General features: G+C 44.8%; 1 pseudogene; it reads left to right on the top strand.

Moving 5' to 3' along the window:
* Nucleotides 1–23,998, top strand: part of LOC147110658 (protein disulfide-isomerase-like) — a 68,593-nt pseudogene that overhangs the window by 39,858 nt on the left and 4,737 nt on the right.

The raw sequence follows: 23,998 nt of genomic DNA, 5'->3' as shown, positions 1-23,998 counted from the left end.
ATCAGGTACAGAAAGAGAAATAAAGTGAGGGAAAGAAAGATTGGATTAAGAGAGAGAGGAAAAAAAAGACGGAAAGAAAAAATTAAAAAAAAATTACATTTTTAAAAAAAGCAACAATTAAAACCTGATGGAATTTTTTTTAAATTTGTTTATGGGATATGGGCGTCGCTGGCAAGGCCAGCATTTATTGCCCATCGGTAATTGCCCTTGAGAAGGTGGTGCTGAGCCACTGTCTTGAACCGCTGCAGTCCGTGTGGTCAAGGTACTCCCACAGTGCTGTTGGGGAGTTCCAGGATTTTGACCCAGCGACGATGAAGGAACGGCGATATATTTCCAAATCAGGATGGCGTGTGACTTGTAGGGGAACTTAGAGGTGGTGGTGTTCCCATGCACCTGCTGCCCTTGTCCTTCTAGGTGGAAGAGGTCGCGGGTTTGGGAGGTGCTGTCGAAGAAGCCTTGGCGAGTTGCTGCAGTGCACCTTGTAGATGGTACACACTGCAGACTCCACACTTGTAATAGTTAATTTTCAGTGCCGTAGTAGCAGTAATTAACACTTATCACATCACTTAGCTTTCTGTGACAAGCTTACTTTGTATCTACTGTGCAATTGCAGGAACTTCACGCCGCTCAATGCATTTGAATGGGGGCCAGTCAGCGAGATACAATTTTCACAAAACTAACAGCAAAGCGTTGAATCTCTGACAGCAACTTTTCAATTTCTGCGTTTAACCTTGCATCTGCCCTTGCCTGAAGTTGCTGTGTCATTTGCATATAAATAATGGCAGAGCTATTAGCCTCATCGTTAGTTTGACAGCAAAGAATTGGGCCAATATTTAACTATTCAGGAACTGACAAACGTCCTGCTAATACAACATTCGAAAAGAACATTTAAAACAAATCTGTAAAAGAGTTTTATAAATAGATAACAAGAAGTATTCAGAGTCATTTGTAAGTCAACAGTATTTGCTGGCTAATCCCCCCACCCTCAAAAAAACTGTAATATTATTCATTTTATATATATAATATAAAGCAATTTTAATGGAAAGTACAGTTAATAACATAAAATTACAGAATATACGTTTTGATTTGCCATTTCATTACATTAGATAGGATTACATAGAATATACAGCACAGAAACAGGCCATTCGGCCCAATCAGTCCATGCTCCACTTGAGCCTCCTCCCGTCTTTCCTCATCTAAATCTATCAGCATAACCCTCTATTCCCTTCTCCCTCATATGTTTATCCAGCCTTCCCTTAAATGCATCTATACTATTCGCTTCAACCACTCCCTGTGGTAGCGAGTTCCACATTCTCACCAGTCTCTGGGTAAAGTCGTTTCTTCTGAATTCCCTATTGGATTTCTTGGTGACTATCTTATATTGATGTCCTCTAATTATGCTCTTCCCCACAAGTGGAAACATTCTCTCTGAATCCACTCTATCAAAACCTTTCATAATTTTATAGACCTCTATTAGGTCACCCCTCGGCTTTCTTTTTTCAAGAGACCCAGCCTGTTCATCCTTTCCTGATATGTATATCCTCGCATTTCTGGTATCATCCTTGTAAATCTTCTCTGCACCCTCTCCAGTGCCTCTATATCCTTTTTCTAATATGGCAACCAGAACTGCACACAGTACTCCAAGTGTGGTCTAACCAAGGTTCAATACAGTTTAGCATAACTTCCCTACTTTTGAATTCTATCCTTCTAGAAATAAACCCTAGTGCTTAGTTTGCATTTTTAATGGCATTGCTAACCTGTGGCGCAACTTTTAGTGATTTGTGTATTTGTACTCCCAGATCCCTTTTTTCCTCTACCTCACCTAGACTCGCACCCTCCAAGTGATAAGTGACCTCCCTATTCTCCCTACCAAAATGTAGCACCTCAAATTTGTCTGTGTTGAACTTCATTTGCCAGTTATTTGCCCCTTCTGCAAGTCGGCGTCGGCGGGAATCTCGAGCGGCAGAGCGGGGCTATAAAAGGCCCCAGAGACCAGGTAAGGCCTCACAGCGTCGGCGGGAATCTCGAGCGGCAGAGCGGGGCTATAAAAGGCCCCAGAGACCAGGTAAGGCCTCACAGCGTCGGCGGGAATCTTGAGCGGCAGAGCGGGGCTATAAAATGCCCCAGAGACCTGGTAAGGCCTCATAGTGTCGGCGGGAATCTCGAGCGGCAGAGCAGGGCTATAAAAGGCCCCAGAGACCAGGTAAGGCCTCACAGCATCGGCGGGAATCTCGAGCGGCAGAGCGGGGCTATAAAAGGCCCCAGAGACCAGGTAAGGCCTCACAGCGTTGGCGGGAATCTCGAGCGGCAGAGCGGGGCTATAAAAGGCCCAGAGACCAGGTAAGGCCTCACAGCGTTGGCGGGAATCTCGAGCGGCAGAGCGGGGCTATAAAATGCCCCAGAGACCTGGTAAGGCCTCACAGCATCGGCGGGAATCTCGAGCGGCAGAGCAGGGCTATAAAAGGCCCCAGAGACCAGGTAAGGCCTCACAGCGTCGGCGGGAATCTCGAGCGGCAGAGCGGGGCTATAAAAGGCCCCAGAGACCAGGTAAGGCCTCACAGCGTCGGCGGGAATCTCGAGCGGCAGAGCGGGGCTATAAAAGGCCCCAGAGACCAGGTAAGGCCTCACAGCATCGGCGGGAATCTCGAGCGGCAGAGCGGGGCTATAAAAGGCCCCAGAGACCAGGTAAGGCCTCACAGCGTCGGCGGGAATCTCGAGCGGCAGAGCGGGGCTATAAAAGGCCCCAGAGACCAGGTAAGGCCTCACAGCATCGGCGGGAATCTCGAGCGGCAGAGCGGGGTTATAAAAGGCCCCAGAGACCAGGTAAGGCCTCACAGCATCGGCGGGAATCTTGAGCGGCAGAGCGGGGCTATAAAAGGCCCCAGAGACCAGGTAAGGCCTCACAGCGTCGGCGGGAATCTCGAGCGGCAGAGCGGGGCTATAAAAGGCCCCAGAGACCAGGTAAGGCCTCACAGCGTCGGCGGGAATCTCGAGCGGCAGAGCGGGGCTATAAAAGGCCCAGAGACCAGGTAAGGCCTCACAGCGTCGGCGGGAATCTCGAGCGGCAGAGCGGGGCTATAAAAGGCCCAGAGACCAGGTAAGGTGTACCAGTCTCCGAACTCGGAACTCGGAGGGAAGGAGAGAGGTAAAAAGTAATCCAAGTGTGACGTCACCAGAAAGCGGGTAAGTGATTGGTTGGTAAGTATTTCTCTCTTTTTTAAGCTTAAACTCTGTGGTTTATAGTTTCTAAGGTGCGATATTCATCATCTAGAATCGGAGCAGAGGATATTTAAAAATAATATTAATAAATTTAATTAATTACATAGAATGGGAGATCAGGTGATGTGTTGCTGCTGCAATATGTGGGAGCTGGTGAACACCATTGACGCTCACGGTGATCACATTTGCAGTAAGTGTTGGCTGCTCGAGGAATTCCGGCTCCGTGTTGAAGAGCTGGAGTCCGAGCTTCAAACACTGAGACACATCAGGGAGAGGGAGAGTTACCTGGACTCTGTGTATCAGGAGGTAGTCACACCAATTAGATTAATTAATTCAGATGTAGTCCGTGGCCAGGGTCAGGATGGTGTGACTAGAAGTGAGGCAGGTACGGGGATCCAGGAGGTAGTGTTGGAGGAGCCGCAGCCCTTGCTCTTGTCCAACAGGTTTGAGGCTCTTACTCCCTGTGAGGATGGGAACAGGGACTGCGGGGAGGATGAGCAACCTGGCCACAGCACCGTGGAGTGGGGGGCCATTCAAGTGGGGGGAATTAAAAGAAATGTTGTAGTGGTAGGGGATAGTATCGTTAGGGGGATAGATAGAGTTCTTTGCAGCCGAGAGCGAGAGTCCCTAAGGCTGTGTTGCCTGCCCGGTGCCAGGGTTAAGGACATCTCCTCTGGGCTGGAGAGAAACTTGGAGTGGGAGGGGGAGGATCCAGTTGTCGTGGTCCATGTTGGTACCAACGACATAGATAGGACAAGGAAGGAGGTTCTGCTGAGGGAGTTTGAGCAGCTAGGGGCCAAATTAAAAAGCAGAACCACAAGGGTAATAATCTCTGGATTACTACCTGAGCCACGTGCAAATTTGGCTAGGGTAAATAAAATTAGAGAGTTAAATGCGTGGCTCAAAGACTGCTGTGGGAGAAATGGGTTTTGCTTCCTGGGACACTGGCATCAGTACTGGGACAGGAGAGAGCTGTTCCGTTGGGACGGACTTCACTTGGCCAGTGCTGGGACTAGAATCCTGGCGAATCGAATAACTAGGGCTATAGAGAGGGCTTTAAACTAGTTAGTGGGGGGGAGGTTTTAAGAAAGTGAAAAATAAAAATGACAGCGGAGAAGGCACTAGAGCAAGGTAGCAGTGGGGGAATTAAAAACCAGAGTGTGTCAGGAAGGGACAGAATGTATATAATGATAAAGGAAAAGTAGTAAAAGGGGTAAAAGCAGGAATAAATTGTCAGAAAACATATTTGAAATTTCTTTATCTGAATGCACGCAGCATTCGTAACAAAATTGACGAGTTGATAGTACAAATAACTACACATGGGTATGATCTGGTGGCCATTACGGAAACATGGCTGCAAGATATTCATGACTGGGAACTAAACATACAAGGGTATTTGACAATTAGGAAGGACAGACAGGAAGGAAAGGGAGGTGGAGTTGCTATGTTAATCAAGGATGGAATCACTGCAATAGTCAGAAATGATACTGGGTCAAAGGATCAGGATAGTGAAACAGTTTGGGTGGAGATAAGGAATAATAAGGGGAAAAAGTCACTAGTGGGCGTAGTCTATAGGCCTCCTAACAGTTGCAACTCTGTTGGTCGGAATATAAATCAGGAAATAGTTGGGGCTTGTAATAAAGGAACAGCTATAATCATGGGGGATTTCAACTTTCATATTGACTGGGCTAATCAAATTGGGCATGGCAGCATTGAGGAAGAGTTCATAGAGTGTATTAGGGACGGGTTCCTTGAGCAGTATGTAACTGAACTAACCAGGGGGCGGGCAACCTTAGATCTGGTCCTGTGTAATGAGACAGGATTAATAAAAAATGTCCTGGTAAAGGATCCCCTTGGAATGAGTGACCATAATATGGTTGAATTCCAAATTCAGGTTGAGGGTGAGAGAGTTGAGGGTGAGAGAGTTGGATCTCAAACCAGCGTACTAAGCTTAAATAAAGGAGACTATGAAGGTATGAGAGTGGAATTGACTAAAGTGGACTGGGAAAACAGATTAAAGTGTAAGACGGTACAAGAGCAGTGGTCTACATTCAAGGAGATATTTCACAACTTTCAAGATAAATATATTCCACTGAGGAAAAAGGGGAGTAAAAGAAAAGACAGCCATCCGTGGCTTAGTAAAGTAATAAAGGATAGTATTCGACTGAAAACAAGGGCATATAAAGTAGCCAAATCTAGTGGGAGGATAGAAGATTGGGAAGCATTTAAAAGCCAGCAAACAATAACTAAAAGATTAATTAAGAAAGGGAAGATAGATTATGAAAGTAAACTAGCAAAAAATATAAAAACAGATAGCAAGAGTTTCTACAGCTATATAAAAAGAAAAAGGGTGGCTAAAGTAAACGTTGGTCCCTTAGAGGACGGGACCGGGAAACTAGTGGTGGGGAACATGGAGATGGCAAAGACGCTGAACAAATATTTTGTATCAGTTTTTACAGTAGAGGACACTAAAAATATCCCAATACTGGACAAACAGGGGGCAATGGGGGGGGGGAGGAGCTAAACACGATTAAAATCACTAAGGAGATGGTACTCAGTAAAATAATGGGACTCAAGGCGGATAAATCCCCGGACCTGATGGCCTACATCCTAGGGTCTTGAGAGAAGTGGCGGTAGGGATTGTGGATGCATTGGTGATCATTTTCTAGAACTCCCTGGACTCGGGAAAGGTCCCGGCAGATTGGAAACCTACTAATGTAACACCCTTATTTAAGAAGGGAAGTAGACAAAAAGCTGGAAACTATAGACCAGTTAGCCTAACATCTGTGGTTGGCAAAATGTTGGAGTCCATTATTAAGGAAACAGTAACAGAGCATTTGGATAAACATAATTTAATAGGACAGAGTCAGCATGGTTTTACGAAGGGGAAGTCATGTTTGACAAATTTGCTCAAATTCTTTGAGGATGTAACATACAGGGTGGACAAAGGGGAACCAGTGGATGTAGTGTATTTGAACTTCCAAAAGGCATTTGACAAGGTTCCACACAAAAGATTACTGATCAAGATAAAAAATCACGGGATTGGGGGTAATATACTGGCATGGGTGGAAGATTGGCTATCTAACAGAAAACAAAGAGTTGGGATAAATGGTTCGTTCTCGGGCTGGCAATCAGTAACTAGTGGTGTTCCGCAGGGGTCAGTGCTGGGACCCCAACTCTTTACAATCTATATTAACGATTTGGAGGAAGGGACCGAGTGCAACATATCCAAGTTTGCCGATGATACAAAGATGGGAGGGACAGCAGTGAGTGAGGAGGACATAAAAAACCTGCAAAAGGACATAGACAGGCTAAGCGAGTGGGCAGAGATTTGGCAGATGCAATATAATGTTGGAAAGTGTGAGGTTATGCACTTTGGCAGAAAAAAATCAAAGAGCAAGTTATTATCTAAATGGAGAGAAACTGCCAAGTGCTACAGTACAAAGGGATCTGGGGGTCCTGGTGCATGAAACACAAAAAGTTAGTATGCAGGTGCAGCAGGTGATCAGGAAGGCCAATGGAATCTTGGCTTTTATTGCAAGGGGGATGGAGTATAAAAACAGGGAAGTCTTGCTGCAGTTATACAGGGTATTGGTGAGGCCACACCTGGAATACTGCATGCAGTTTTGGTTTCCATATTTAAGAAAAGATATACTTGCTCTCGAGGCGGTTCAGAGAAGGTTCACTCGGTTGATTCCAGAGATGAGGGGGTTGACGTATGAGGAAAGGTTGAGTAGGTTGGGACTCTACTCATTGGAGTTCAGAAGAATGAGAGGCGATCTTATCGAAACATATAAGATTGTGAGGGGGCTTGATCCGGTGGATGCGGTGAGGTTGTTTCCACTGATGGGTGAGACTAGAACTAGGGCCATAATCTTAGAATAAGGGGCTGCCCTTTCAAAACTGAGATGAGGAGAAACTTCTTCACTCAGAGGGTAGTAAATCTATGGAATTTGCTACCCCAGAGAGCTGTGGAAGCTGCAACATTAAATAAATTTAAAATGGAGATAGACATTTTCCTAGCAGATAAGGGAATTAGGGGTTACGGGGAGAGGGCAGGGAAGTGGACGTGAGTCTAGATTCAGATCAGCCATGATCCTATTGAATGGCGGAGCAGGCCCGAGGGGCCATATGGCCTACTCCTGCTCCTATTTCTTATGTTCTTATTAATGTCCTCCTGTAATTTGATGCAGTCCTCCTCAGTATTGACTATCCCCCCCAATTTGGCATCATCCGCAGATTTAGAAATTGTGTTTTTGATTCCAAAGTCTAAATCGTTAATGTAAATTGTGAACAGCAGTGGTCCCAGCACTGATCCTTGTGGAACACCACTGCCCACCTTCTGCCACTGTGAAGAGCTACCCTTTACTCCCACTCTCTGCTTTCTGTCTTGAAGCCAGCTAGCAATCCATTCTGCTACTTGTCCCCTGACTCCGCATTCTCTGACCTTATTCATTAGTCTATTATGGGGTACCTTATCAAAGGCCTTTTGAAAATCTAGATAAATTACATCTACTGCATTACCATTGTCTACTCTCTCTGTTACCTCTTCAAAAAATTCAATAAGGTTGGTCAAGCAAGGTTTTCCCCTGTGAAATCCAGGCTGACTATTCATTATTATACTTTTCATTTCTCGATGTTCTTCTGTTCTCTCCTTTAATAGGGATTCCATTATTTTTCCTACCACCGATGTTAAGCTGACTGGTCCATAATTCCCTGGACATGTTCTATCCCCCTTCTTAAATATAGGTATTATGTTAGCTATCTGCCAGTCCTCTGGCACTACACCTTTTTCTAACAAATTATTAAATATGTGTAGTAATGCCTCTGCTACCTCTTCCCTAGATTCTTTTAAAATACTTTTAAAATCCATCCGGACCAGGGTTTTTATCCTATTTGAGTTTGATTAGCTTATTTAATATATCTCCTTTTTTATTTTAAATGCACTTATTTCATTACTCATCTCTTCATCCAATGTCACTTCCACCTGTTCTATCTCCCTGGTAAATATCGAAGTGAAATAATGATTTAATATTTCTGCCATCTCCCTATCGTTACCTGTGGTATTGTCCTGTTCATCCCTTAATGGCACTATTCCCATCCCAACCTTCCTTTTTTTTTATTGATGTGCCTGTAAAATATTTTACTATTTTGTTTTATGTTCCTTGATAATTTAATTTCATAGTTCCTCTTTGCCTTCCTAATTGTTTTTTGACTTCTCTCCTAATCCCTTTGTATTCTCTCTTATCATGCACTCTTCTGTTGTCTATGTACGTAATGTATGTCTCTTTCCTTACCCTCAATTGTTTCCTTATGTCTTTATTCATCCATGGAGTCTCATTAGTGTTTAGTCTGTTTTTTCCTTTTAGTGGAATATATTTTTCCTGCACTCTGTTGACCACCATTTTAAATGTTTCCTATTGTTGTTCTACAGCATTGTTTTCCAATATTGTTGTGCATTTTATCTTCCCAAGTTCTATTCTCAGCCCCTCAAAATCAGCTTTTCTCCAATCTATTAACTTGTTTTTTGTCATTCTTATGTCTTTCTCTATTATCATCTTAAAGCATTTTATATTATGGTCACTATTGCCTATACGTTCCCTTACTTTTACTTCTCTTATCTGCTCTGGCTCATTCCAGTAGCGAATCCTCCTTTGTTGGGCTTTTTACACATTGGGTTCGAAAGAAGTCCTGTAGACATTGTAGGAACTCCATTTCATTATCCCCTTTACCTACCTTTTCTGTCCAATTACTAGCGAGGTAGTTGAAATCCCCCATGATGATTATTCTATGTTTTTTACTCGTTTCTCTAATTTGTCTGTATAGTTCTTCCTCCACCTCCCTTCCACTATTAGGTGGTCTGTAGGCTACGCCTATTAGTGTGATTGATCCTTTATTATCTTTTATCTCTATCCATATGGATTCTGTTTTTGTCTTGCTGATATCTACATCCCTTTTTTCTACTGCCACTTTGTTATCCCTAATAAGTACAGCTACTCCACCTCCCCTTTTCCCCTCTCTATCTTTTCTAAATGCATTATGCCCTGCAATGTTTAATTCCCAGTCCTGATTTTTCTGTAGATTTTTCAGAGACGATTAACTGGTCACTAATAGTCAATCAGTAATTATATATGCATATAATTATGTAAAACAAAGTGATTAATACCTAAAGGCGTATCATCATTGGTACCTCAGCTTTACTTTCAGGAGTAGTTTATATATAGCTATAGTTATGATGCATATTATATGGGTGGATTGAACAGAGGACAATATTTGCAATTTTCCTACTTTCTATGACGTTCTGATGAAATGCCTTTTCATTAATAAAATTTAATTTACATATTGCTTCTAACAGGATCTTAAAGGAACTGACACTAAAACTTTTTATGAGACTGCAAAAGACATTCCTGATCTTCCATTTGGTGTCACAAATAATGCAAAACATTTTGTTAAATATGGCATCACCAGGGACACCATCGTTCTGTTCAGAAAGGTATGACCCAGCTATCAATGGATATATCCGTAGTATCTAAAATTACTGTGATTATTTAATTTCTTATGGAAAGCTAAGCATTGGTATCGGTGGTGCAAAGTTTTAATGATTGTTCTGCAGACCAGGAGCTTCAACTCCTGGCGACTGTACCTGGCTGCTGTTGATGCCAATTGGATCACCTGGCACAGCACCACTGGAAATGCATCTGTGCCACCAGCATCACAAGTACCGCTGAGTGTCTAACCCCGAAATAATACGAATGACAAGCGCAGACTGACTGATCTTCTTGATCAGAGAGGCTGGCCTGGCTGCAGAAAGTGGAGAAGAAAACCCCAAAATAACTTTTAAAAAGTACAAACTAGTGCAATATTTTAGTAGAAATGTAACAGCTATTTCTGCTAACACAGTGCTGTTGAAGTTTCTATCTGTGCACCAGTGTATATGAAGTACAGGCAGACGTGTAGGACAGGCTATCAATGTCATTTATGCTGTTGAAGATCTGATGTTTATACATTTCTTTTGGTTACAGTTTGAAGAAAAACGTGTATACTGTGAAATTGCTGATGGCAATAGGCTGGAGAAAGATGATCTTACCAAATTCATCAAAGTCAATGAGCTGCGTTTAGTCACGGAGTATAATCAAGTGGTAAATTGAGAATGTTTCTACTTTAATTAATTATAATTAACAATTTCAAGCTATCTTCAGATACTGATTTATTGGGCAGGAATTTCAAGGTTATTTGATTTTATGAGCCCTACTGACACCAAGATTTCACTCCAGCCAGAAATTCAGGCGTACATATTCTCTTATTTTGTATTAGTCCCTCAGAGACTAGAAATGAATGTTGGTGATATTAGTATATGAAATGCTTGACACATTTGCATTACGTTCCTCTGTCCACTATTTTAATGGACCCGTTAAGCAGGTTGGCATCTCTTAAAATAGTGGGCAGAGGATTGTCGTAGGGACATGTGAAGCAGTTATCCATTAATATCACCAACTGTAATTTCTAACTTTAGTGTGTTGGTGACCATTTATCATATTTGCCACTGGAGTGACTCAACTCATTTTTTTCGCACTTTTGTTGGTGTTTAGAACCTGTAGAAAGTCTAACCAAAATTGTGCAAATGACTGGTTTCCCTTTCAGCATAAAGACTTTCAACTCACAGTAAAACGTGCTGGACTTGTAATTTTTTGGGGGGGGGGGGTTATAAAAATACTATAATCAAATTTTCCTCAGTGCCCAGAAGTTACATTTGGAGCAGAGCCGCTGAAATCAAAGAATTTTAGAATTCTGCTCTAAATAGAAATTGACAAATCATGCCTTAGTTTCCGTGTTTATTATAAAATTATTCCATTTTGAGAGATTCATTTTTTTCCTTTATATCTAAAAATATATATTTTTCAGACTTCTGGCAAAATCTTTGATGTTGGCATCGACAGCCACCTTCTGCTATTTGCAGACAAGACATCGAAGGAGTTTGACGAGATGTACAAAAGCTTTAAAGCTGCTGCTGCTGACTTCAAGGCCCAGGTTTCCTCTGCTGCCTGTTCTAATCATATGAATTATTTAAGACCTTAAACTGAAAGTGACAAGGATGCAATAAATTAATAAATCCATTTTTTGTTTGAATGTGAATTTTGCAACTTTTTATGGCTTTGAGTTTTTAATTGAATTTTTTTTCTCTTTCAATAGATTTAATCCCTGGAAATTGTAATTTAACCTGTAGTCTGCACGTGCAGAAGTGCGTGACTGTTTAACAGTGATCCTATCTGCATTGAACTGCATACTGGATTAATCATAGCCTTGCACCTTGATACTATCTTTAAATTGACAGCATATCAAATTCCGACCACGGCTTCTGCAGGCTAAAGTATTTATGCACAATTATAAATGCCAGAATGAAGCAGATCATAATTCAGCAGACACTGAAGTTACAATGCAATATAGAAATTGAATCAGCAAAGACATTAATGATTTAATTTATACTTTCCACTGACTTCTCCTGAAGTATTGCAAATGTCTTTCCTATTTTTGAGCGAGAGTCCCCAATAATGACACTGCAATGGCAATCTGCTTGCCCCCCTCTCTCTCTCTGCCACATACTTTTTTGTCGTTTGGAATTGAATCATCATATATTTTTAGTTTTGTAAGTTTTCCTTTGGTGAACTTTTCAGATTATCTTTATTTTGGTTGACACCAATGAAAGTAAGAATGGCCGCACGAGAGAGTTCTTTCAGATTCGGGACATGGACGTACCCGCTGTTCGTCTGATGAATACAAAGGAGAATGTGCGATACAGAATGCAAGCCGACAAAGTCACAACTGAAAATGTGAAAACATTCTGCTAGGGTTACCTTGATGGGAAAGAAAAGGTATCGCTGTTCTACCAAACACTGAATATACTTAAATGGCACTGATAGCAAATAGCCACGCACCCTGCAATGTGCTTATTGTCAAAAGCAAATACATCAGCTCAAACGTACATTGCTTCTCCTTCGATATTACATCTTTTCAGCTCTTCAAATTCCACACTTATATGCATTTGCTTGATCTAATCGATGTATCAAACTCCTAACAATTAAGAGGGTGATAGTCTTATAGCTTTACATCTAACACAAATGCTGTGCGTGTGTGTGTGTGTGAAGGGGTGGTAATTTTCTGCATTAGCATTAATGAAGCATTAGTGCATGTTTTTTTCTCACGCTCCTAAAATTCCTTCACAAAATGATGTGGGTTAATGCACATTAAAGGTCAGACCTAGTGTTAATGGGCTTTTGTTTGGCAACAACACAGAACAGGTTCCTTCCAAGCAACGGCAGGAGACTTGGCAAGGATCAGTCAGTCGGCAGTTCATTGCTGCATTATTGATGTCACAGAGGCTTTATGTTGACACGCTGCTGAATACATTTAAATCAGTGGCAGGATGCAGCAGCAGGAGATCCTGACTGATAGCTTTTATAAAAGGTGCTGCATTCCACGGGTAAAGTGCAGCACTGACCGCATTCATGTGGCCATTTCAAGCATCTATGCAACATCCCAATGTGCTCATCAACACAAAATAAATCACAATGAATGTCCAAATAGTCTGAACCCATCATCATAAAATTATACATGTGAATGCACGTTTTTACAGTGTGCCAAATGATGGCTATATCTTAGGGAATCATAGCTTCTCCACTTATTCCAGGGTGATGATAGAATGATTGGTTGTTCCTTCAGAGATGCAGAATATTAAAATGTGTTTCTGGAAACCCCAAGCTTACAATGAAGTAGAGACGGAGTGTCAGGGTTGGGGAGCCATGGGGCCGTATAAATACGAGGCCGTGCTCTCCGGGCAAGGTAGGTTCTGGACCCAAGTGCAGAAACCAGACAAGAGACACATATACAGTACTTTGTTTGAACTTTACTAGATTTACACATAACTAGATTAACACAAGGGACACAGCAATATACATAAAAACTAGAGACAAGAGAACTCGAGACAGAAACCCAACAAGCATACATAAGAACTAGAGACCAGTTACGAGACAGCTAGTCAAGATAGGAACCCCGGACAGCTTCCATGAGGAAGCCCACTTGTCTATACTGAGCTTGTGACAAGCTACCACAAGGGGCAACCGGCTTGCCGAGACTAAACTCCAGACAAGCTACCCCAAGGGTAATCGGCTTATCAATGCAAAGCTCAAGACAAGATCCCAACGGCTCCCACATAGCAACACGCTAGTCCAAACAGCACCTTACCAAGACAAGCAACTTAACAGAACAACAGACTTAAATACATCTTAAATCCAGAGACAAGAACACAGACTTAAATACATAGCTCGAGAGAACTAGAACACAGACTTAGATACATAGCTCGAGAGAACTAGAACACAGACTTAAATACATAGCTCGAGAGAACTATGGCAGCCAGCTAGTGAAGGCAAGCTGCCATAGAGAAAAGGCTAGTCACACAGAGCACCTAGTCAAGACAAGGAACATTGTCAAGACTAACTCCCTGGTTCACCCTAGTGAGGACTGAGCACTGAGTGAAACAACCATAGAACTTATATACCAAGAAAACCAGGTGAAACCCATGAACGGCTAACAAGCCATTAAGAATTAACACAGAGCTAGGAACAATTAACACAGAAAACTAACAAGTGAAGGTGCCACCTAGAGGTTAGGAAAGGGACTGACTGGCACCGTCACACGGAGCACCACTGTGTTCAAACATCAGTTGCCACCTTTAGACTCCATCAGAGGTACTCTACAGGTGGAGAGTTGTTGTTTTTCATTCGTTCCTGGGATGTGGGCATCACTAGCAAGGCCAGCATTTATTGCCCATCCCTAGTTTCCCTTGAGAAGGTGGTGGTGAGCCGCCTCTTGAACCACTGTAGTCCGCGTGGTGAAAGTACTCCCATAGGGAGTTCCAGTAATTTGACCCAGCAACTATGAAAGAATGGCAATATATTTCCAAGTCAGGATGGTGTGTGACTTGGAGGGGAACTTGGAGGTGGTGGTGTTCCCATGCACCTGCTGCCCATGTCCTTCTAGGTGGTAGAGGTCGTGTGTTTGGGAGGTGTTGTCGAAGAAACCTTGGCGAGATGCTGCAGTGCATCTTGTAGATGGTACACACTGCAGCCACGGTGCACCAGTGGTGGAGGGAATGAATGTTTATGATGGTGGATGGAATGCCAATCAAGCGGGGCTGCTTTGTCCTGGATGGTGTCGAGCTTCTTGAGTCCTTGAGTGTTGTTGGAGCTGCACTCATCCATCACACTCTTGACTTGTGCCTTGTAGATGGTGGAAAGGCTTTGGGGAGTCAGGAGGTGAGACACTTGGCCACAGAATACCCAGCCTCTGACCTGCTCTTGTAGTCACACTATTCATGTGGCTGGTCCAGTTAAGTTTCTGATCAATGGTGACCCCCAAGATGTTGATGTTGTTGGGGGATTCAGCGATGGTAATGCTGTTGAATGTCAAGAGGAGGTGATTAAATGCTCTCTTGTTGGAGATAATTATTGCCTGGCACTTGAGTGGAGTGAATGTTACTTGCCACTTATCAGCCCAAGCCTGAATGTCGTCCAGGTCTTGCTGCATGCGGGCATGGACTGCTTCATTACCTGAGGAGTTGTGAATGGAACTGAACACTGTGCAATCATCAGCGAGCATCCCCACTTCTGACCTTATGGTGGAGCGAAGGTCATTGATGAAGCAGCTGAAGATGGATGGGCCTAGGACACTGTCCTGAGGAACTCCTGAAGTGATGTTTTGGTGTGCTGTATAATATGGCCATGGAAAGAGGCATACACCAGTTTGTGAAAGAGCAGTGACAACAAGCTATAGTGCAGGAAGAGCAGGACAAGGTGGAGGATGATGAGGGGGAGCTAGCAGAAACTGCACAGTCATAGCAGGCAGCTGTAGAGGGTTGGCAGGATATGACTGAGGACTAACTTGTGTGTTCACTTTTAAAAAACAACCATTTCTTATTACGATAGCAAAATACTGCAGATGTTGGAAATCCGAAATAACAACAGAAAATGCTGGAAAAACTCAGCAGGTCAGGCAACATCCGTGGAGAGAAATTTGAGTTGACGTTTCGGGTTGGACCCTTCTTCGATCTAGTTTCTTTTCTTTCCAGTTTTGAAGAAGGGTCCAACCCGAAACGTCAACTCAAATTTCTCTCCACGGATGTTGCCTGACCTGCTGAGTTTTTCCAGCATTTTCTGTTGTCATTTCTTATTACTGTTGTTTATTTGGAAAACTATTATTTCAAAAATAGGTTTGGAAACCTCCTGACAGGTCTTATAAGGACCTGCTTGTGATTCAGCTGACAGCTTACCTTGACAGAAGGTCCTGTCTGCAAACCAGGAATAGCGCATTCTATTCAGATTTGGGGGCCTCCTTGCTTTTGGGGGTTTCTGCTGTCATTTGTCCAGAAGTAGGTATCGATGAAGGACTGGTAGAGATTTGAGAGATACTGGCAGTGACTTGAGAGAGAATTGAGAGACTTGAGACATATCACCTGTTCCTGTACTTCTGACATCACCACTGCTCTGTTTTAACATCGACTATTGCAGGCCAATGAGTTGTGGAATCCCTCACTCATGGGTCTCTGAATTCTGTCTCTAAATGGGCTGAGCCTGGCCATTATCAAATTAAGGAGTATAAGACTTGAACACCTTGACAGCAACAATGAGAATCTTCTGGCGAGATGCTTCAACTCTGCTCTTTGCCTCCATGCCTGAGGTTTCCCATGCAGATGTGACCAATGTTACATGCTGGGGCAATAGCAGTCTGCAGAGCAGAGGACTTTGCTGGATGGCACTGTCCAACTGGGGAGTGGAATCTGTAACTTTAGTGAACCTAGAACAAATTGCCTATGCTGTATATTGCTTGCCAGGCAATAACCTCCATTGTCACTTGAAGGAGCCAGGTGTTTTAACCTCTGGATTCAGTGCCTTTTGTTGATTCCAGCTTTTTTTCTGTAAGGAGAAGAAAGGTATGCACCAAATGAGAGGATGTGTTGTGCTGTGTATTTTGGGCAGCAGCACAATGCTATGTTCTCATGCACAATTAATCTGAGTAAAGCTTAGCCTAAAGAATGTTTACCGGTTTGATGGGTGACCAAGTGGGCTGTAATTGTCAGCTGAATCTGAATAATGTCAGTCTTCACTTTTTCTCAGCTGCATCTTCCCTTTAAATGTCTGTTTTCATTAACTCAATTGTAGCACGTCACTGGATCAGTTCACATTAAGTGCACAAACATACTCAAGCAAATATGTCAGTCTCCTGTAACTTACTATGATTAACAAAAATAGCTTCCTACAAATCATGGTCTTTGACGTAAGAAAACTACTAGGCACTTGGTCTAAGCGTTAAACAAGGCTTTAATCAACTGTTTTAAAACATGGAGGTCCAGTTGTGTCCTTCACTAGTTCCTGTTAAGAATGTCCTGCGCAAGCTGGGCCCGTGCCCAAGTATTTATACTCTCCCTGGACAGCGCCACCTGTAGGCCGCTCAGTATTATTTCATAAGTCTTTCTTTCATGAATGACTGATTCATGTCAGTCTCCATATAATGGCAGCCAATTTTTATGCAGGTTCATTCTCAATTCTCATCTGGGCACTTTTCTTCAAGTCTAACACTTCTTGCAGCCTGTCTGAGTGTGTGATCCCACGTTAACCTCCAGGCCAATGGCTACCAAAGCCGGCTTTACCCTCTAGGACATTGTCTCTCCACCTCACAGAGAGCGCTTGGCCAGCAGTCCACGGCTGGATGGCCCACACTCAGTTACGTGGCTGCTAAGCTAGTTAACCAGTATTTTGTAAGAGCTTTTGGATTAGTTATTCACTTATCCATTAGTTTCAGTGTACCCTCCTAAACTTGCACTTCCAGAAAGCACACAGAATAAACGTGTGCATTCCTGGTATTGCATTAAAAAAAATGATACTCCTATTTCATGCACTAAGCTGAATTTGTGAAAGTTTATTAAAGGTGAGGTCGAGAAATTCTCTCAACATGATGGGGAAATTTGCAATGATTTTCCCTTAGCTTCCTGAGGCCTGTGAGCTGACCTTTCCTTCCTCAGGCCTGCAGATGTTCCCTTGACTGTAAGGGCAGCTCGCCTCCCTTTCTCTCCCTCACACCCCATTTTTGTACTCAGTGAGGGGGGCAGAAGGGAAGTAGTGAGGCTACCATCCCCTCACTGTGGCCTCAAATATTTGCTCAGTGATAAGGGCTGGGCTAAGAGGTCTTTCCCCCCTCCATACCCCCATTAATTGATCAATGGTGTGAGGTGGGGGGTGGAGGAGGTGGTCATTGCTCCATGGGTCTCGGGTGTCTGCTCAATGGAGGCAAGTTGGGTGGAGGTAAGACACCCTCCAGGAGGGTCCGTTACCAGCCTTTATGTGGCATTGCAGTATGAGAAAGCTATCTGATAATATTTTCACTTTATACATCAGCCTCAACAGTACAGTGAAGAACTTCCAGAAGATTGGAACAAGAATCCAGTCAAAGTGCTAATGGGAACAAACTTTGATGAAGTTGTGTTTAATACCACAAAGGGTGTCTTTGTGTTGTTTTGTAAGTATCGTTCAGACTCTAGAGCAATCGTTCTTGTGCAGTATCACTATTCTGTCACAAAATGTCACTAAAGCATTTGCTAACGAGGTGTGAACACAGTCTAAAGACAGGTAGGGACAATACATTGTTAGTATATCCCCTTTTCCCCACTTTGATGCACTGGGGTGAAATTCAATTTTGTCAGGAGTGCAAAACATATGTTGGTGGATCAGCCGATCCTTATACAAGTCAATGGAAAGATAATCTGGACAGGGGTACAACAGGAAGCCGATCCGCCAATGCCCATTTTGCATCCCCGCTGAAGTTGAATTTAACCCCACTTGAATTCAATACTGATCTGCTGCAAGGTATTCTCGGGATTCCTGTTTTCATAGGCCCCGATATTGACTGAGGCGGGTTGCGTAAGCGGGGGGAGGGGAGGAGTTTTTCCCCACATGTTTTAACTTTAACTCCACAGTGTCTGTCTTATTTTTAAACAGGGTCCCTGCCCGGAAGTCAGTCTGATTGACAGGCTTGGCTCCCTGTTGGGTGGGGAATGCTCCCGAGGGGTGCAGCCCAGGAGCAGGTAGGAAGCCTGCAGCTGGGTTAGTTGGAGCGTGGGGTGCTGGGGGGGGGGCGGGGGCAGGGTGGTGTCGGATCCTGGGGAAACCCGCCCGGCCCGGGTTGAACCCAGAAGGCAGGTTAAATCTGAGGCATGCAGCCTCATTATAATATTTAAATGGCCAACCTGCCTCCTGGGAGCAGGTTGGTCGCCTGCCCCCTGTCCTGCCTCTGTTTAACACGGGAGTGGGTGGGTTTGGAGGCGGGTTGAGGTAGGGTTTGAGATTTTTTAAAAATTTTACATCTCACCCGAACCCAACCCAGCCGTTTCTGGGGGTTGAAATTACCCCCGTAGTATCTTAAAACAATTTTTCTTTTATTTTCACCAATTTTCTTCCATTTTCTCCTGATGATGTTAGCTTCTTGCTGGGCACCAGTCACCCTCCAGAAACTCGGTCAACTAGCATATACAATGAGTGCCGACAGATTATTGGACTTAAGGGGACATTGTAGCTCCACCCCATGCTGCCCTCACCCAGTGCCCACAGATGTGCACTTATGGTGGGTCACTGAGGGTGAGAATACTGACTCATTTTTCTTTCTACCGTGGGACATTGAAGCCAATCGTCGTGGCCCTACCACCATCCCGGATTAGATTAGCTAACTCAACACAGACCAAGACCTTCCTGTGTAGCTTAGCTATGCACTATATTAACCAGCTGAGCCATTGGGAGCAACCAAGAAATTACTTTAACCAACTCATTCCTGCTCGGGATAACATCTCAAGTAAATAGCTATATTGGTAAAACAGCTCCTGCATACTCAAACATATAATTTGGTAACACTTGTTCTTTTTTCTCTACTTTAAAGGTGCCCCATGGTCTCAGAGATGCACGAAAATTAATTCTATCTGGAATCAACTGGGGAAGAAATATGAGGCCTCTGAAAATATTGTTATTGCTAAGATAGACATCACAGCGAATGAAGTTGATTCTGTCATAGTTGAGGAGTATCCAAGTTTAAAGTATTTTCCTGCTGGATCAGATAGAAAGGTTTGTTATCTTCAGGATTCTTTGTTTCTTTTCTAAATTTTTGCCTTGTCTGTTTTTCACATTGATGCCGACACGTAACACGTATCTTCACACAGATTGTACACTACACCAGTGCTCAGACTCTAGAAGCATTTTCTGAATTTCTGGATAAACAAGGAAAATCAAAGGTATGTTTTCAGTTATGCCAAGTACAGCCCATTTGATTTAAGAAGAGTTTAAAGCCAAGTGTTGAACATATTTTAGCACTATACAGCCTCACAATGCAGTAAAATAAATTGTTGTTTTAATATGGATACCACAGATTTATATAATTTTAATTAATTTGGTTAAGTTCCTTTTAAAAATTAAGGCTGGAATTTTCTGGGGTCTGTGTGGGCGCGATTGGTGGCGGGTCAGGTGGGAAATTTGAAAAATTTGGGTTGGGAACCCAGCATCATCCCGCCCCCACGCGCCTTTCCTTCAGGCATGTTTGCCGGCGCAGCAGCGACCTGAACGGCAGAGACGGGCGAGCTAATTTAAATCATTATTACGTACTTGTCAGACCCTTAAGAGTCTTTTTAACCTTACCTTTCAAATTTGACTGGATGAGCACGGGAATCACGCAGCTCGAGAACCACGTCTGTCAACCTGAGGCGGAAGTTCAGTGGCCATTGATCCGGCTAATTAGTGCACAGCACGGAAAGCACAATAAAAACTCCCACCTCACAGCTGATCACTTTCCTCAGACAGAATCTGTTGCTGACTGTATTACCAGCACAAATGTAGCATTCTACAGACCGCAAGGGCTGGATTTTATCATTGGGGGCATGTCAGGTAGTCGTCGTGTATGGACCCCGCCTCCGTTGTGAGGCGGGACAAATGAGCAATTTTGCCCTAATTGGGCACTTGATTTCCAGCGTGTCGGAACCCCTGGCCTAATGAGTCTTTTGGTCCTGAGACTTGCCTCCGATGACATCATTTAGGGCCTGCAAGCAGCCTTGGTTCATTTTCAGCCTTTCAACTTGAGCATCATACTTCTGAGGGATTTGTGCAAAAGCCATGTCCGGCACCAGACCAAAGTGTGCACCCCGATTCAATGAGAACTCCCTCCAAGCTCTGGTGGAGGGAGCAAGAGCAAATAAGGAAGTGCTGTTTCCTTCTTCAGGGAGGAAAAAGCCTCCACAACAGACCAAAGCTGTGTGGCTTCAAGTGGCACAGGAGGTGAATGCCATTTCAATGTGCAGCAGAACCTGGCTGCAATGCCGAAAGAGGTTTCATGACCTTCTCCACACAGGAAAAGTGAGTATTCCAACCCCATGACCCTCAATCTGATCCCCATCGCCTCTCATCACCAGCACTCTGCTTTGCCAACCTCCTCCTCCACATCCCACTTGACCCTTACATCCCTGTACCTTAACCATTCCCTCTCTCTGTATGTTCATTTAACTATTCGACTATGCAGCCCTCACACTCCCTATCACTGTGATGCAATGACAACAACTTGCAACACACAGGGAGGGCCCTTGGTCTTGGCACCTCACTCCATCTTTGTCTCCTTCTAAGTATCTATGCTATGGATTCTCTACACTCACTCCTTCATTCTCACTCAAACTCCATTTGTGTCCCTCATTGCAGGAAAAGAGAGCCCACAATAAGAGGGAGAGGGCGAGGACAGGAGGAGGGCCTCCCTCAATAGCTCAGCTCACAACTGCAGAGGAGGCGGCCCTGGAGATCGTGGGAGTGGAGGAGGATGCACAAGTGGGTGATGGACAGACGGGCGCATCAGAGCAAGCTGGTGACAGAATAGTTTTTCATCTCTCATTGACATTGCATGAGTGACTAATATTGATTCTGATGCTCTAACAGATTGACTTATGATCATCTGCACAATTCAATGTGCATGCAACGTTTATCTCACATGTCTAACTCTTTCCTTTACTCCCCCACAGGACCATCGACAGCCCCTGTCCCCACTGTCCAGGAGGAACAGCCTGAGCCCCCCGACTCCTCAGAGGAAGCTGCAACCTCTGAGGCCACAGGGTCAGCAGAATTCAGCACACCCAGCACCAGCGCAGACACTCGCACCTCAGTGGGACCTTCGGGAGATAGAGTAGTGTTGTCACCTGGTGTATCACAGCTCACAAGTGAGCATCAGCAGACGGTGGAGACAGGGACAGCAGTGGAGAGTTCTCGTCGGAGGTCGCAGGACACTCCCAGCTCGGCTCTGCTGCATGTCGACCCTGTGCATCCGGGTCCATCCAGGAACAGGTTTTGTCTCCAGGGTCGCTGCGAATGTGGAGCGAATGGAGGAGCCCATCGCTAATATGAACAGGGCCTTTGTGGAGGTATTGGCACATGAACGCATCACCACAGAAAGGATGGCTACCTCCGTGGTAGGGCTGGCTACCATAGAGGAGAGGATGGCTCTGGCCATGGAGGAGCTTAGTCGCCAGGGTCTTGAAAACATGGTCATTGTTCAGAATAGACTGACATCTCTTGAGGAGCAATGGTCAGCTATTGAGCAGAGAAACCAGACCTTCATGGAAGTCCTCTGGAGTAGGACTCCCAGTGCAGAAACAGGTCCTCGTGGCCCCCCTAAAGTGCAGCAAGGTGCTGTCAAGCCACTTGCTAGCTCTGAAGTGGGGCTGACCCATGAGAGGGATGTTGGTGGCAGAGAACAAGGAAGTGGGGGCTCCTCTCCAAGTGCTCACACCACTGTGCCACTGCAGAGCCCTCGGTCAGAGCCCCACCAGAGTCCTCACGCAACTGAGATCGACGTCTCAGTCGCAGGAGCAGCAGACTGTTGGCGAGCCCTCAGAGGCTCGCAACCCCAGAGGACGCCAAAGGTGTCGAGGCAGGAGCAGCAAGAAAGTGAGCAAGGGGCCTCCACATCTGCTGAAGCCACAGGGGAAGCATCATGTAGGAGCACGCGTAAGAGGAAAATAAAGCACAAATAGTCACAAGGGTAGTCACTTGGGTGTTCTGTTCTGTTTATTTTTGAAAAGCCATCTGTGACTTTGTGATAAAAATACTTGATGGCAAACTGTTGAAGTTGTGGCCTGTGTCATTTCACAAATGGGACTTCCACATTGAGGGCTTAGGGTGACTGTTGCCAGTATGGTGGTCAGAGTGATGGGAATCCGCAGATTCTTGTCCATTGTCGATGCTCTGGTAAGAAGGTGCAAGGCTAAAGTGTTTATTTGGGCGGGCTAAGCAAATCTGTCCAAGATGAATGCGTCCCTTGCATCCCGGGCAGTAATGTGCTCGTGTGCTGCTGCCGCTGGTTGATGCGCCTCCGCAAGCTGTTCGTTGTCGCTCTCCTCCTCCTCCTCCTTCTTCTCCTTCTCCTCCCCATCTGAGGAGGCTATGTGATGAGCCACTTGTACCTCAGGCAGCTGCAAGCCATGATGCTGTGCCATGTTGTGAAGTGCACAGCAGACCATGACGATTCTGGAGACCCTGGCTGCTGAGTACTGCAGGGCTCCACCTGATCTATCAATGCATCTGAATCACATCTTCAGCAAGCCGATGGTTTGCTCGATTATGGATCTGGTGGAAATGTGGCTGGAGTTGTAGCACTCCTCAGCTTCATTAGATGGGCTCCTCAATGGCGTCATTAGCCATGTCTTCAGGGGATAGCCCTTGACTCCAAGTAGCCATCCGAGAAGTTGGTCTGGCGGACTGAAGAGCGGAGGCACACTAGACTACCGCAGGATGAAGGAGTCATGGCAACTGCCAGGGTACTTGGTACAAACATGCAAAATTTCCTTCTTGTGGTCACACACCAGCTGTACGTTGAGGGAGTGGAAGCCCTTGCAGTTGACAAAAATACACGGATTGTGATGGGGGTGCCTTAATGGCCACATGTGTGCAGTCAACGATGCCCTGCAGCCTTGGAAAGCCTGCCAGATTAGCAAATCCAACCACATGCGTGGTTACACTTGCTTGATCCTTGAAGAAGTTGATGTAATTGTGCGCGATGGCAAAGAGGGCATCGGTTACCTGCATGATGCAAGTGTGTGCGGCAACCTAGGAGATGCCGCTGATGTTTGCTGTTGATCACTGGAATGAGCCTGACGCAAAAAAGTTGAGTGCGGTGGTGACTTTGACGGCTACTGGTAAGGGGTGTCCACCCGCTCCTCTGGCTCCAAGTCTTGCTGCAGCATTGCGCAGATGTCACCCACTACCTCTCGCGAAAGTCTGAGCCTCCTTTGGCACTGCTGCTCAGTCATGTTGAGGTAGCTCATCCTCTGTCTGTAGACCCTGTTTGGGGGTATCTCCTGTGCCAACGGGCTTCCATGCGCTGGCGCCTTCTGGCCTGTGCAGCTTCAGGTGGGTGAGCAGCAGCTTGGAGCTCCTGTTGTTGCTCCTGCAGTTGGTGCTGCTGTTGTTCAGGGTTCTGCTGCTGCCGTGGCTGGTCTTCGTCCGAATCTGATGTCCAGGAGGAAAGGAAATAAATGGTTCCCATGCTTCTGGTATATGCCTCAGTTGAGGAAGCACTCAGTCAAGGTGGGGAGAGGGGTTTCCCAGGAGGTCACACTGGAGATGGGTCTCAGGCTCCAAACTTCCACAACAATGAGTAGGCCGCTAAAAGTTCCCCCAGACCTGAGACAACAAAGTTCTGTCACCTGCAAATGATGATT

This window comes from Somniosus microcephalus, chromosome 11 (assembly GCF_052327205.1).
Source record: "Somniosus microcephalus isolate GS21.2 chromosome 11, FLI_Smic_1.0, whole genome shotgun sequence".
In the NCBI taxonomy this organism is placed as follows: Eukaryota; Metazoa; Chordata; class Chondrichthyes; order Squaliformes; family Somniosidae; genus Somniosus; species Somniosus microcephalus.
This window is presented reverse-complemented; position numbering and strand designations above follow the sequence as displayed.